This window comes from Coffea eugenioides, unplaced genomic scaffold (genome assembly GCF_003713205.1).
Source record: "Coffea eugenioides isolate CCC68of unplaced genomic scaffold, Ceug_1.0 ScVebR1_612;HRSCAF=1317, whole genome shotgun sequence".
NCBI lineage: Eukaryota > Viridiplantae > Streptophyta > Magnoliopsida > Gentianales > Rubiaceae > Coffea > Coffea eugenioides.
In genome coordinates this window covers 13,371-26,740 of record NW_020864467.1, presented here as the reverse complement: position 1 = coordinate 26,740, position 13,370 = coordinate 13,371, and positions in this window count along the sequence as shown.

The window sequence follows — 13,370 nt, the reverse complement described above, 5'->3', positions numbered from 1 at the left end:
AAAGGTGATCCCTTCTCTTAATTTAAGCTCTTACTGTTTATTTTGTTTGGAAAGCTTAGAGAAGCGGAACTTAAGATCTTAAGGGTATGTTTGGATTGCCATTTTCTGCTAGAAAATTGCGTCATTTTTCGTGATCACATTTCCCTATTATCTTTTTCTCTCACACGTATCAAATTGCTACAGTAATTTTTCCATGAAAAGTGATGGAAAATGCAATCCAAACGGGGCCTTAATTTCCAACCATTTGCAACACAAAAGTAGCTCTTACCATTTGATTTCAGTCGTTATTTTAGGCTGGCATGCGAATTTCCTTGACTTTACTGGAAATTTTGTTGACTCTACCCTAACGTCAACCGGTGACATTTAATGCGTCAAATCACTTTTCAACGATTGACAACAATATAGTGCTATAATTGCTTTTAGTGATGAAGCTTATATCAGAGCCACTCTATCAATTTTTGGTTTGACTGTAAGTTAATTTCCAGGCTTTTATCCTAATTTGGGGAATGAAATCGAGCTTTAGAATCATATATATCAGGGAAGGGGCAAAGAAAAGAAAAGAATGGATTATTCTTGAGTATGGCATTAGTAATACGTCAATTGATAATTGGATAGGAGTCTTCTCTCCTGCCAATTTCAGGTATAAGAAGAAGTTTGCTTCTTGTGAACTAAATTCAAAGTCCTTCTATGATAGCAGTAGCATATCTTCTTTTACAGTGTTACCCTGCCGAATCTTTGAGTCAGCTCTCGCTGGCAAGTACTTATTATTCTATGAGCAAAATGTCTATTGATATTTGTGGCATCTCGTAACTAATTAGTTAACATATATCTTTATGATATGCTTATGGCATGAAATAATGCTTAAATGACTGTCACATAGACAAATGGTTATGGACATGATGAAGCAGAACCTTTCTTTTATAGAATGGGGTCTGCAAGGAGAAAAGCTTTCTAGTCTAGCAGTTACATTACCTTTTGACCATAACACCATGTGTGGAGCAATATTGCACTCCTCCAGATTACTTATGACCTGTGTACTAAATATAAATAATCGTTCTTGATATCAGCTAAATAAATCATTTTTTAGTATATATTCCAACGCCCGCCTGTGATTAGGACATGGTGTACTTTAATCTAGATGAAATCAAGCGCACATGCACGATCAAAATTACCCCAGAATTGAACTTTTTTAAGATCCAACACCCTTTCTTAAAAATTCTTTAAATAAAAAAATTTCCTTTTTCCGAATATGTTTCAACTTGTTTTCATTTTTTTTTCGGGGGATAATGGATTTAAACGATTTGTACGCAATGCTAGCAAGCAACCAACAGTGGGACAAAGTGGTGGAGGATGGTTCAAGAAGAATATTCTTAATATGAGAAAGCCTTACATGAACTTAGTCACGTCGACAACTGCTATAGGAGGTTTATTAGTTGCTTTCTTGTCATATTTGGGTTCTGCAACACAGGGAGAATCGTTGGAACGGATTGAACGAAAAATAAGCCGATTCCATGAAGATATGTGCTTGCTTAGTCAGATTCAAGTTGAGATTGCCATTGAGAATCAGCACGGAAAAATGTCTGATTTGACTCTCGAAGAAAGAATTCAAGCCAAGATCGAGGAAGGAGAATTGGAAGTACGGAAGGAGGATATGAGTGAGGAAATTGATATGGAGAAGATTAGGATTTTCTATGAAGACTTTGGACATCACTATGACCGAGAAATGGTACGTGGTTTCCTTTTCTTCACTTTTTTCTTTTTTTCATGAGAGCTGCTCATGTCTCATCGTCTTGTTTAATTCAATGGTTTTGTTGCATCAAAACTGGTGTCCAGAGCTGGATACCAGCATTATCGAGGATGATGGTGCTGCTCCAGACACTGAGAATAAGGGTGACGAGCGTGATGAGGAGGATTCTGCTGCAAATGGATTTGGGGACTTCATATTTGCATTTTGTTAGGATTTTAGTTAAATTTTATTATATTATTAGATAGTTATTATGTATTACTTATCTTAGACAGAAAGTGGAGATGATAGATCATGTGACTACTTAAATATTTCGGCATCGGCAATGCCAAGATGACGTATTTGCTTTGGCTTTAAAATTTGTTGTAGTGTTGTCTTGGAAACCAATATCAAATGCCTTCTCCTTAATGTTTTGCATAAACTGCTACTGCCCTTTTTTTTCGCCACCAAGTCAGTCCTCTTTTACTGTATATGTAATGTTGCGAATCCCAATATCCGATATTCTAGTGTTTTGCATCAGTTAATTTCTCAAGTTGTAAGATCAGGATTATTACACTTCGTACATTAGTCATTTCTTGAATTGTGACTTCATCTCGTTTGTTTCTTGCCAAGCTAACTAGAACATGAAGACTATTTGCCTAGCATTCCAACACACGTATATGAATTCTAGGTTATGTAGGATTGCTGTTTCCTTTTTACTTGATGAATTAGTCTTCGTCTTCATAGGTCAAAGGTGATCCCTTCTCTTAATTTAAGCTCTTACTGTTTATTTTGTTTGGAAAGCTTAGAGAAGCGGAACTTAAGATCTTAAGGGTATGTTTGGATTGCCATTTTCTGCTAGAAAATTGCGTCATTTTTCGTGATCACATTTCCCTATTATCTTTTTCTCTCACACGTATCAAATTGCTACAGTAATTTTTTCATGAAAAGTGATGGAAAATGCAATCCAAACGGGGCCTTAATTTCCAACCATTTGCAACACAAAAGTAGCTCTTACCATTTGATTTCAGTCGTTATTTTAGGCTGGCATGCGAATTTCCTTGACTTTACTGGAAATTTTGTTGACTCTACCCTAACGTCAACCGGTGACATTTAATGCGTCAAATCACTTTTCAACGATTGACAACAATATAGTGCTATAATTGCTTTTAGTGATGAAGCTTATATCAGAGCCACTCTATCAATTTTTGGTTTGACTGTAAGTTAATTTCCAGGCTTTTATCCTAATTTGGGGAATGAAATCGAGCTTTAGAATCATATATATCAGGGAAGGGGCAAAGAAAAGAAAAGAATGGATTATTCTTGAGTATGGCATTAGTAATACGTCAATTGATAATTGGATAGGAGTCTTCTCTCCTGCCAATTTCAGGTATAAGAAGAAGTTTGCTTCTTGTGAACTAAATTCAAAGTCCTTCTATGATAGCAGTAGCATATCTTCTTTTACAGTGTTACCCTGCCGAATCTTTGAGTCAGCTCTCGCTGGCAAGTACTTATTATTCTATGAGCAAAATGTCTATTGATATTTGTGGCATCTCGTAACTAATTAGTTAACATATATCTTTATGATATGCTTATGGCATGAAATAATGCTTAAATGACTGTCACATAGACAAATGGTTATGGACATGATGAAGCAGAACCTTTCTTTTATAGAATGGGGTCTGCAAGGAGAAAAGCTTTCTAGTCTAGCAGTTACATTACCTTTTGACCATAACACCATGTGTGGAGCAATATTGCACTCCTCCAGATTACTTATGACCTGTGTACTAAATATAAATAATCGTTCTTGATATCAGCTAAATAAATCATTTTTTTAGTATATATTCCAACGCCCGCCTGTGATTAGGACATGGTGTACTTTAATCTAGATGAAATCAAGCGCACATGCACGATCAAAATTACCCCAGAATTGAACTTTTTTAAGATCCAACACCCTTTCTTAAAAATTCTTTAAATAAAAAAATTTCCTTTTTCCGAATATGTTTCAACTTGTTTTCATTTTTTTTTCGGGGGATAATGGATTTAAACGATTTGTACGCAATGCTAGCAAGCAACCAACAGTGGGACAAAGTGGTGGAGGATGGTTCAAGAAGAATATTCTTAATATGAGAAAGCCTTACATGAACTTAGTCACGTCGACAACTGCTATAGGAGGTTTATTAGTTGCTTTCTTGTCATATTTGGGTTCTGCAACACAGGGAGAATCGTTGGAACGGATTGAACGAAAAATAAGCCGATTCCATGAAGATATGTGCTTGCTTAGTCAGATTCAAGTTGAGATTGCCATTGAGAATCAGCACGGAAAAATGTCTGATTTGACTCTCGAAGAAAGAATTCAAGCCAAGATCGAGGAAGGAGAATTGGAAGTACGGAAGGAGGATATGAGTGAGGAAATTGATATGGAGAAGATTAGGATTTTCTATGAAGACTTTGGACATCACTATGACCGAGAAATGGTACGTGGTTTCCTTTTCTTCACTTTTTTCTTTTTTTCATGAGAGCTGCTCATGTCTCATCGTCTTGTTTAATTCAATGGTTTTGTTGCATCAAAGCTGGTGTCCAGAGCTGGATACCAGCATTATCGAGGATGATGGTGCTGCTCCAGACACTGAGAATAAGGGTGACGAGCGTGATGAGGAGGATTCTGCTGCAAATGGATTTGGGGACTTCATATTTGCATTTTGTTAGGATTTTAGTTAAATTTTATTATATTATTAGATAGTTATTATGTATTACTTATCTTAGACAGAAAGTGGAGATGATAGATCATGTGACTACTTAAATATTTCGGCATCGGCAATGCCAAGATGACGTATTTGCTTTGGCTTTAAAATTTGTTGTAGTGTTGTCTTGGAAACCAATATCAAATGCCTTCTCCTTAATGTTTTGCATAAACTGCTACTGCCCTTTTTTTTCGCCACCAAGTCAGTCCTCTTTTACTGTATATGTAATGTTGCGAATCCCAATATCCGATATTCTAGTGTTTTGCATCAGTTAATTTCTCAAGTTGTAAGATCAGGATTATTACACTTCGTACATTAGTCATTTCTTGAATTGTGACTTCATCTCGTTTGTTTCTTGCCAAGCTAACTAGAACATGAAGACTATTTGCCTAGCATTCCAACACACGTATATGAATTCTAGGTTATGTAGGATTGCTGTTTCCTTTTTACTTGATGAATTAGTCTTCGTCTTCATAGGTCAAAGGTGATCCCTTCTCTTAATTTAAGCTCTTACTGTTTATTTTGTTTGGAAAGCTTAGAGAAGCGGAACTTAAGATCTTAAGGGTATGTTTGGATTGCCATTTTCTGCTAGAAAATTGCGTCATTTTTCGTGATCACATTTCCCTATTATCTTTTTCTCTCACACGTATCAAATTGCTACAGTAATTTTTTCATGAAAAGTGATGGAAAATGCAATCCAAACGGGGCCTTAATTTCCAACCATTTGCAACACAAAAGTAGCTCTTACCATTTGATTTCAGTCGTTATTTTAGGCTGGCATGCGAATTTCCTTGACTTTACTGGAAATTTTGTTGACTCTACCCTAACGTCAACCGGTGACATTTAATGCGTCAAATCACTTTTCAACGATTGACAACAATATAGTGCTATAATTGCTTTTAGTGATGAAGCTTATATCAGAGCCACTCTATCAATTTTTGGTTTGACTGTAAGTTAATTTCCCGGCTTTTATCCTAATTTGGGGAATGAAATCGAGCTTTAGAATCATATATATCAGGGAAGGGGCAAAGAAAAGAAAAGAATGGATTATTCTTGAGTATGGCATTAGTAATACGTCAATTGATAATTGGATAGGAGTCTTCTCTCCTGCCAATTTCAGGTATAAGAAGAAGTTTGCTTCTTGTGAACTAAATTCAAAGTCCTTCTATGATAGCAGTAGCATATCTTCTTTTACAGTGTTACCCTGCCGAATCTTTGAGTCAGCTCTCGCTGGCAAGTACTTATTATTCTATGAGCAAAATGTCTATTGATATTTGTGGCATCTCGTAACTAATTAGTTAACATATATCTTTATGATATGCTTATGGCATGAAATAATGCTTAAATGACTGTCACATAGACAAATGGTTATGGACATGATGAAGCAGAACCTTTCTTTTATAGAATGGGGTCTGCAAGGAGAAAAGCTTTCTAGTCTAGCAGTTACATTACCTTTTGACCATAACACCATGTGTGGAGCAATATTGCACTCCTCCAGATTACTTATGACCTGTGTACTAAATATAAATAATCGTTCTTGATATCAGCTAAATAAATCATTTTTTTAGTATATATTCCAACGCCCGCCTGTGATTAGGACATGGTGTACTTTAATCTAGATGAAATCAAGCGCACATGCACGATCAAAATTACCCCAGAATTGAACTTTTTTAAGATCCAACACCCTTTCTTAAAAATTCTTTAAATAAAAAAATTTCCTTTTTCCGAATATGTTTCAACTTGTTTTCATTTTTTTTTCGGGGGATAATGGATTTAAACGATTTGTACGCAATGCTAGCAAGCAACCAACAGTGGGACAAAGTGGTGGAGGATGGTTCAAGAAGAATATTCTTAATATGAGAAAGCCTTACATGAACTTAGTCACGTCGACAACTGCTATAGGAGGTTTATTAGTTGCTTTCTTGTCATATTTGGGTTCTGCAACACAGGGAGAATCGTTGGAACGGATTGAACGAAAAATAAGCCGATTCCATGAAGATATGTGCTTGCTTAGTCAGATTCAAGTTGAGATTGCCATTGAGAATCAGCACGGAAAAATGTCTGATTTGACTCTCGAAGAAAGAATTCAAGCCAAGATCGAGGAAGGAGAATTGGAAGTACGGAAGGAGGATATGAGTGAGGAAATTGCTATGGAGAAGATTAGGATTTTCTATGAAGACTTTGGACATCACTATGACCGAGAAATGGTACGTGGTTTCCTTTTCTTCACTTTTTTCTTTTTTTCATGAGAGCTGCTCATGTCTCATCGTCTTGTTTAATTCAATGATTTTGTTGCATCAAAGCTGGTGTCCAGAGCTGGATACCAGCATTATCGAGGATGATGGTGCTGCTCCAGACACTGAGAATAAGGGTGACGAGCGTGATGAGGAGGATTCTGCTGCAAATGGATTTGGGGACTTCATATTTGCATTTTGTTAGGATTTTAGTTAAATTTTATTATATTATTAGATAGTTATTATGTATTACTTATCTTAGACAGAAAGTGGAGATGATAGATCATGTGACTACTTAAATATTTCGGCATCGGCAATGCCAAGATGACGTATTTGCTTTGGCTTTAAAATTTGTTGTAGTGTTGTCTTGGAAACCAATATCAAATGCCTTCTCCTTAATGTTTTGCATAAACTGCTACTGCCCTTTTTTTTCGCCACCAAGTCAGTCCTCTTTTACTGTATATGTAATGTTGCGAATCCCAATATCCGATATTCTAGTGTTTTGCATCAGTTAATTTCTCAAGTTGTAAGATCAGGATTATTACACTTCGTACATTAGTCATTTCTTGAATTGTGACTTCATCTCGTTTGTTTCTTGCCAAGCTAACTAGAACATGAAGACTATTTGCCTAGCATTCCAACACACGTATATGAATTCTAGGTTATGTAGGATTGCTGTTTCCTTTTTACTTGATGAATTAGTCTTCGTCTTCATAGGTCAAAGGTGATCCCTTCTCTTAATTTAAGCTCTTACTGTTTATTTTGTTTGGAAAGCTTAGAGAAGCGGAACTTAAGATCTTAAGGGTATGTTTGGATTGCCATTTTCTGCTAGAAAATTGCGTCATTTTTCGTGATCACATTTCCCTATTATCTTTTTCTCTCACACGTATCAAATTGCTACAGTAATTTTTTCATGAAAAGTGATGGAAAATGCAATCCAAACGGGGCCTTAATTTCCAACCATTTGCAACACAAAAGTAGCTCTTACCATTTGATTTCAGTCGTTATTTTAGGCTGGCATGCGAATTTCCTTGACTTTACTGGAAATTTTGTTGACTCTACCCTAACGTCAACCGGTGACATTTAATGCGTCAAATCACTTTTCAACGATTGACAACAATATAGTGCTATAATTGCTTTTAGTGATGAAGCTTATATCAGAGCCACTCTATCAATTTTTGGTTTGACTGTAAGTTAATTTCCAGGCTTTTATCCTAATTTGGGGAATGAAATCGAGCTTTAGAATCATATATATCAGGGAAGGGGCAAAGAAAAGAAAAGAATGGATTATTCTTGAGTATGGCATTAGTAATACGTCAATTGATAATTGGATAGGAGTCTTCTCTCCTGCCAATTTCAGGTATAAGAAGAAGTTTGCTTCTTGTGAACTAAATTCAAAGTCCTTCTATGATAGCAGTAGCATATCTTCTTTTACAGTGTTACCCTGCCGAATCTTTGAGTCAGCTCTCGCTGGCAAGTACTTATTATTCTATGAGCAAAATGTCTATTGATATTTGTGGCATCTCGTAACTAATTAGTTAACATATATCTTTATGATATGCTTATGGCATGAAATAATGCTTAAATGACTGTCACATAGACAAATGGTTATGGACATGATGAAGCAGAACCTTTCTTTTATAGAATGGGGTCTGCAAGGAGAAAAGCTTTCTAGTCTAGCAGTTACATTACCTTTTGACCATAACACCATGTGTGGAGCAATATTGCACTCCTCCAGATTACTTATGACCTGTGTACTAAATATAAATAATCGTTCTTGATATCAGCTAAATAAATCATTTTTTTAGTATATATTCCAACGCCCGCCTGTGATTAGGACATGGTGTACTTTAATCTAGATGAAATCAAGCGCACATGCACGATCAAAATTACCCCAGAATTGAACTTTTTTAAGATCCAACACCCTTTCTTAAAAATTCTTTAAATAAAAAAATTTCCTTTTTCCGAATATGTTTCAACTTGTTTTCATTTTTTTTTCGGGGGATAATGGATTTAAACGATTTGTACGCAATGCTAGCAAGCAACCAACAGTGGGACAAAGTGGTGGAGGATGGTTCAAGAAGAATATTCTTAATATGAGAAAGCCTTACATGAACTTAGTCACGTCGACAACTGCTATAGGAGGTTTATTAGTTGCTTTCTTGTCATATTTGGGTTCTGCAACACAGGGAGAATCGTTGGAACGGATTGAACGAAAAATAAGCCGATTCCATGAAGATATGTGCTTGCTTAGTCAGATTCAAGTTGAGATTGCCATTGAGAATCAGCACGGAAAAATGTCTGATTTGACTCTCGAAGAAAGAATTCAAGCCAAGATCGAGGAAGGAGAATTGGAAGTACGGAAGGAGGATATGAGTGAGGAAATTGCTATGGAGAAGATTAGGATTTTCTATGAAGACTTTGGACATCACTATGACCGAGAAATGGTACGTGGTTTCCTTTTCTTCACTTTTTTCTTTTTTTCATGAGAGCTGCTCATGTCTCATCGTCTTGTTTAATTCAATGATTTTGTTGCATCAAAGCTGGTGTCCAGAGCTGGATACCAGCATTATCGAGGATGATGGTGCTGCTCCAGACACTGAGAATAAGGGTGACGAGCGTGATGAGGAGGATTCTGCTGCAAATGGATTTGGGGACTTCATATTTGCATTTTGTTAGGATTTTAGTTAAATTTTATTATATTATTAGATAGTTATTATGTATTACTTATCTTAGACAGAAAGTGGAGATGATGAATCCTGTGACGATTTAAATATTTCGGCATCAGCAATGCCAAGATGGCGTATTTGCTTTGGCTTTAAAATTTCTTGTAGTGTTGCCTTGGGAACCACTATCAAATGTCTTCTCCTTAATGTTTTGCATAAACTGCTACTGCCCTTTTTTTTTCGCCACCAAGTCAGTCCTCTTTTACTGTATATGTAATGTTGCGAATCCCAATATCTGATATTCTAGTGTTTTGCATCAGTTAATTTCTCAAGTTGTAAGATCAGAATTATTACACTTTATATATTAGTCATTTCTTGAATTGTGACTTAATCTCGCTTGTTTCTGGCCAAGCTAACTAGAACATAAAGACTATTTGCCTAGCATTCCAACACGCGTATATGAATTCTAGGTTATGTAGGATTGTTGTTTCCTTTTTACTTGATGAATTAGTCTTCGTCTTCATAGGTCAAAGGTGATACCTTCTTTTAATTTAAGCTCTTACTGTTTAGTTTGTTTGGAAAGCTCGGAGAAGCTGAACTTAAGATCTTAAGGGTGTGTTTGGATTGCCATTTTCTGTCAGAAAATTGCGTCATTTTTCGGGATCATATTTTCCTATTACCTTTTTCTCTCACACATATCAAATCGCTACAGTAATTTTTCCATGAAAAGTGACGGAAAATACAATCCAAACGGGGCCTTAATTTCCAACTATTTGCTACACAAAAGTAGCTCTTACCATTTGATTTCAGTCGTTATTTTAGGCTGGCATGCGAATTTCCTTGACTTTACTGGGAATTTTGTTGACTCTACCCAAACGTCAATAGGTGACATCAAATGGGTCAAACCACTTTTCAACGATTGACATCAATATAGTGCTATAATTGCTTTTGGTGATGAAGCTTATATCAGAGCCACTCTATCAATTTTTGGTTTGACTGTAAGTTAATTTCCAGGCTTTTGGCATCTCTTAATGAATGGGTAACTCTTTGTCAATAGATACCATTTATTAAGTAGACATCTTTTGAATAACAAGCACCTCTTAATCAATGAATATCTTTTATCAATGGGTGCATTTTAATATATCACTTTTCATTCTCCTCTAACTTCCACGAAATACATCAATAACTATATCCAACATATAGTACAAGGGAAAAAAATTGGGAATGGATTGTTTTATCCCAGCCATACAGTACAAGGGGAAAAAATAAGAAAGAAATGCTGGGAATGTAGGAGTGTTATTAGATTTCTTGCTGCGGGCACTGACATATACTAAGTTGAAAAAAGACAAAACCTTAGTGCAAAAAGCCTAAAAATGCATCCAGTTGAAATCTACTAACCTCGTTCTTGCATCTGTGCGTTCCATCACCCACTGTCACCCAAGTAGCATCATTAAATATCACGTACAACTTTCTCTTTTTTATTTCACCAAAAATATGCAAACCTCAAAACTTACACAAAGGCCACAAACACATTTGAACCCAAAATGGTAGCAACACCAAAACACCAAGTTATGATCTTTATATATATGTATATATTATCTTAATAGTAAAGTTATATATATTCTTAATATTTTTATAATCTATTAAGAAAAAATGACTATTTTATTTAATTTTTAAATTCGAGCAGGGTTGAATTCGAATTCAACTAGACTTGAATTTGAGGTCGAGTTTGAGCTCGATTGAAAGCACCTTGTATTCGAGTTTGGTAAAATAGAGTCGAGTTCGATTTGATTAGATTAAAATTTAACTCGATTCGATTGATTTTTAACCCCAATTAAGACTCAAAATAGACTGGATCAAAGTAAATAATTTTTGAATGTAGAGAGCACATCTTTCTTGTTGTTAGTCTTACCAAATTTAACAAGAATAAGAGTAAGACTAACGGTCAGAAATAATGTTTTTTCCTTTTTCTTTTTCTTTTTTTTTTAATGAAAGGAAGAAAGAAAAAATGCAGGTCTTATAAACCTATAGTGACCTCCAAAGACTAAAAGTGAAGCTCCAAAATTTTGGTAAGTGTCAAAGCTCTGTTTTTAAACTCGGACCGGACCGGCCGATCGAACAGGGAACCGGCCATTTGTCCGGTCCGAGTTAACCCTAAAAATCGGAAAATTCAAAACTCGGTCAAATCAAGTCAAAAATCAGGTTTGACCGAAAAAATAAGAATCGAGTCACTTTTTTTTTTTACTTTTTTTGAAAGGTCAAAATATTTTTAATATTATATTTTACCCCCTAGGTTGTTAAAAACTATTAATATGCCTTAAATATTTCATACTTTATAAATGTTGTCTTAAAGTTTGGTGTTATTTTTCAATTAAATCCATAATTTTAATTCTAAACTTATTAATGCTCATTAAATAATATAAATTGCTACTTGATTGTTCTAATTTCTTTGTATTTTCTTGTTAAATATATTTGAAACATCAAATATATATGAATATACCTTTATTAATATTAACATGTTATTAGATATTTTACATATAATATTTTAATTTTTAAATAATTTTTATTTATAACGTCATCCGGTTCAATCCTGATGAAACACGATCGAACCCATTGACCCTTGACCCCTGAATTCGACCGAGTCGATACCCGGTCCGGTTCTGAAAATATAATGTCAAAGGGCTCATTTTTTCATCTGTTTGGTTCAAAAAGTTGAAGGCTGCAGGAATGAATAAAGGGTTCAAATCTCTGGTTCTGATGGAAAGGGTTTCTCACAAACAAAGACAAAAATAGTCCTCATCCACGTTCCATCTCATCTGGAGCTCAAGTTTTTCCTTTTTTCCTTTTTTTCTTTTTTGAGAAGAGTTATGCATAAAGTGTAATGCTTGAAGGAGGCATTTTGTAATTAATTTTTTTTTTGTTGTTAGGGGGGAAAGAGGGGTTTGAATTTCTTTGGTAAACAACCAAAAAGATACACTGACCAAAGGCAACAGAGATGAAATTTGAAGACAGCAACAGTACTGCATCAAATGGAGAAAAAAATCGCCGCACCCTGAAAATACAGCCAGCTGGCCTCTTCATTTAACCATTTCACTGGAATAATTCTACAAGAGTTTGTTCCCAAGCCCATTTCGCCATATCACTGGACTTACACGTTCAGTAAAAAGTAAACAAGTTACTATTAGTGAAAAAAAAAGAAGTCTCATGCAAAACAAAATATAAAATCTTATTCTAATGCAAAAAGTTCAAAGTCAAAGGTTAATTTTGTACCCAAATAGTAGTAAACCAATACTATTTTACCTATCCCATTCCTAACCTGAATCATCAAACCAACCCAACCTAATTATTAAGCTAACATTTATCACCTAAATTGGGAGTGGGTTGTTTCATCCCGGCCATACAATATAAAGGGAAAAAAGGAAAGAAATGCTGAGAATGTTAGAGTATCAGATTTCTTGCTTAGGAAGCTTATAACTATATATGTTTAGAAATGACAAAACCTTCAGTGCATAAGGAGTGAAACGCCATCTAGAGTCCAAACCCACTAAACCCATTCTAGTGTCTCTGTAGTCAACACTCCATCAAATTTCACGTACTACGTATAACTTTATCTCTTTTGTTTCACCAAAAATATGCAAAACTCAAAACTTGCATATAGGCCACACACACGTTCAAACCCAAGATAGCACCAAGTTTATTTTTTTTAACACAACGAAAAATCGTCCAACGCTATGTAAACAAATCAAAGAAAATCTGCACAGGAGAAAAGAGGGATAGGAGAGGTATAAAAAAGGAGTTGAGATATTAGGTTTAAAAAAATCAAAAGTTTGATTAGTAATAGTATATACAAGCCACCATTTCTCATGTTTGTTGTGACATCTCATGTAATGATTATATAAGTCGAAAGTATTATCCCTTGAAAATAAACTATAAACACATCAGTAATACCAATAAGAAAAACCATGTATACACATAATAAACATGCAAACTTATCACATAGAAT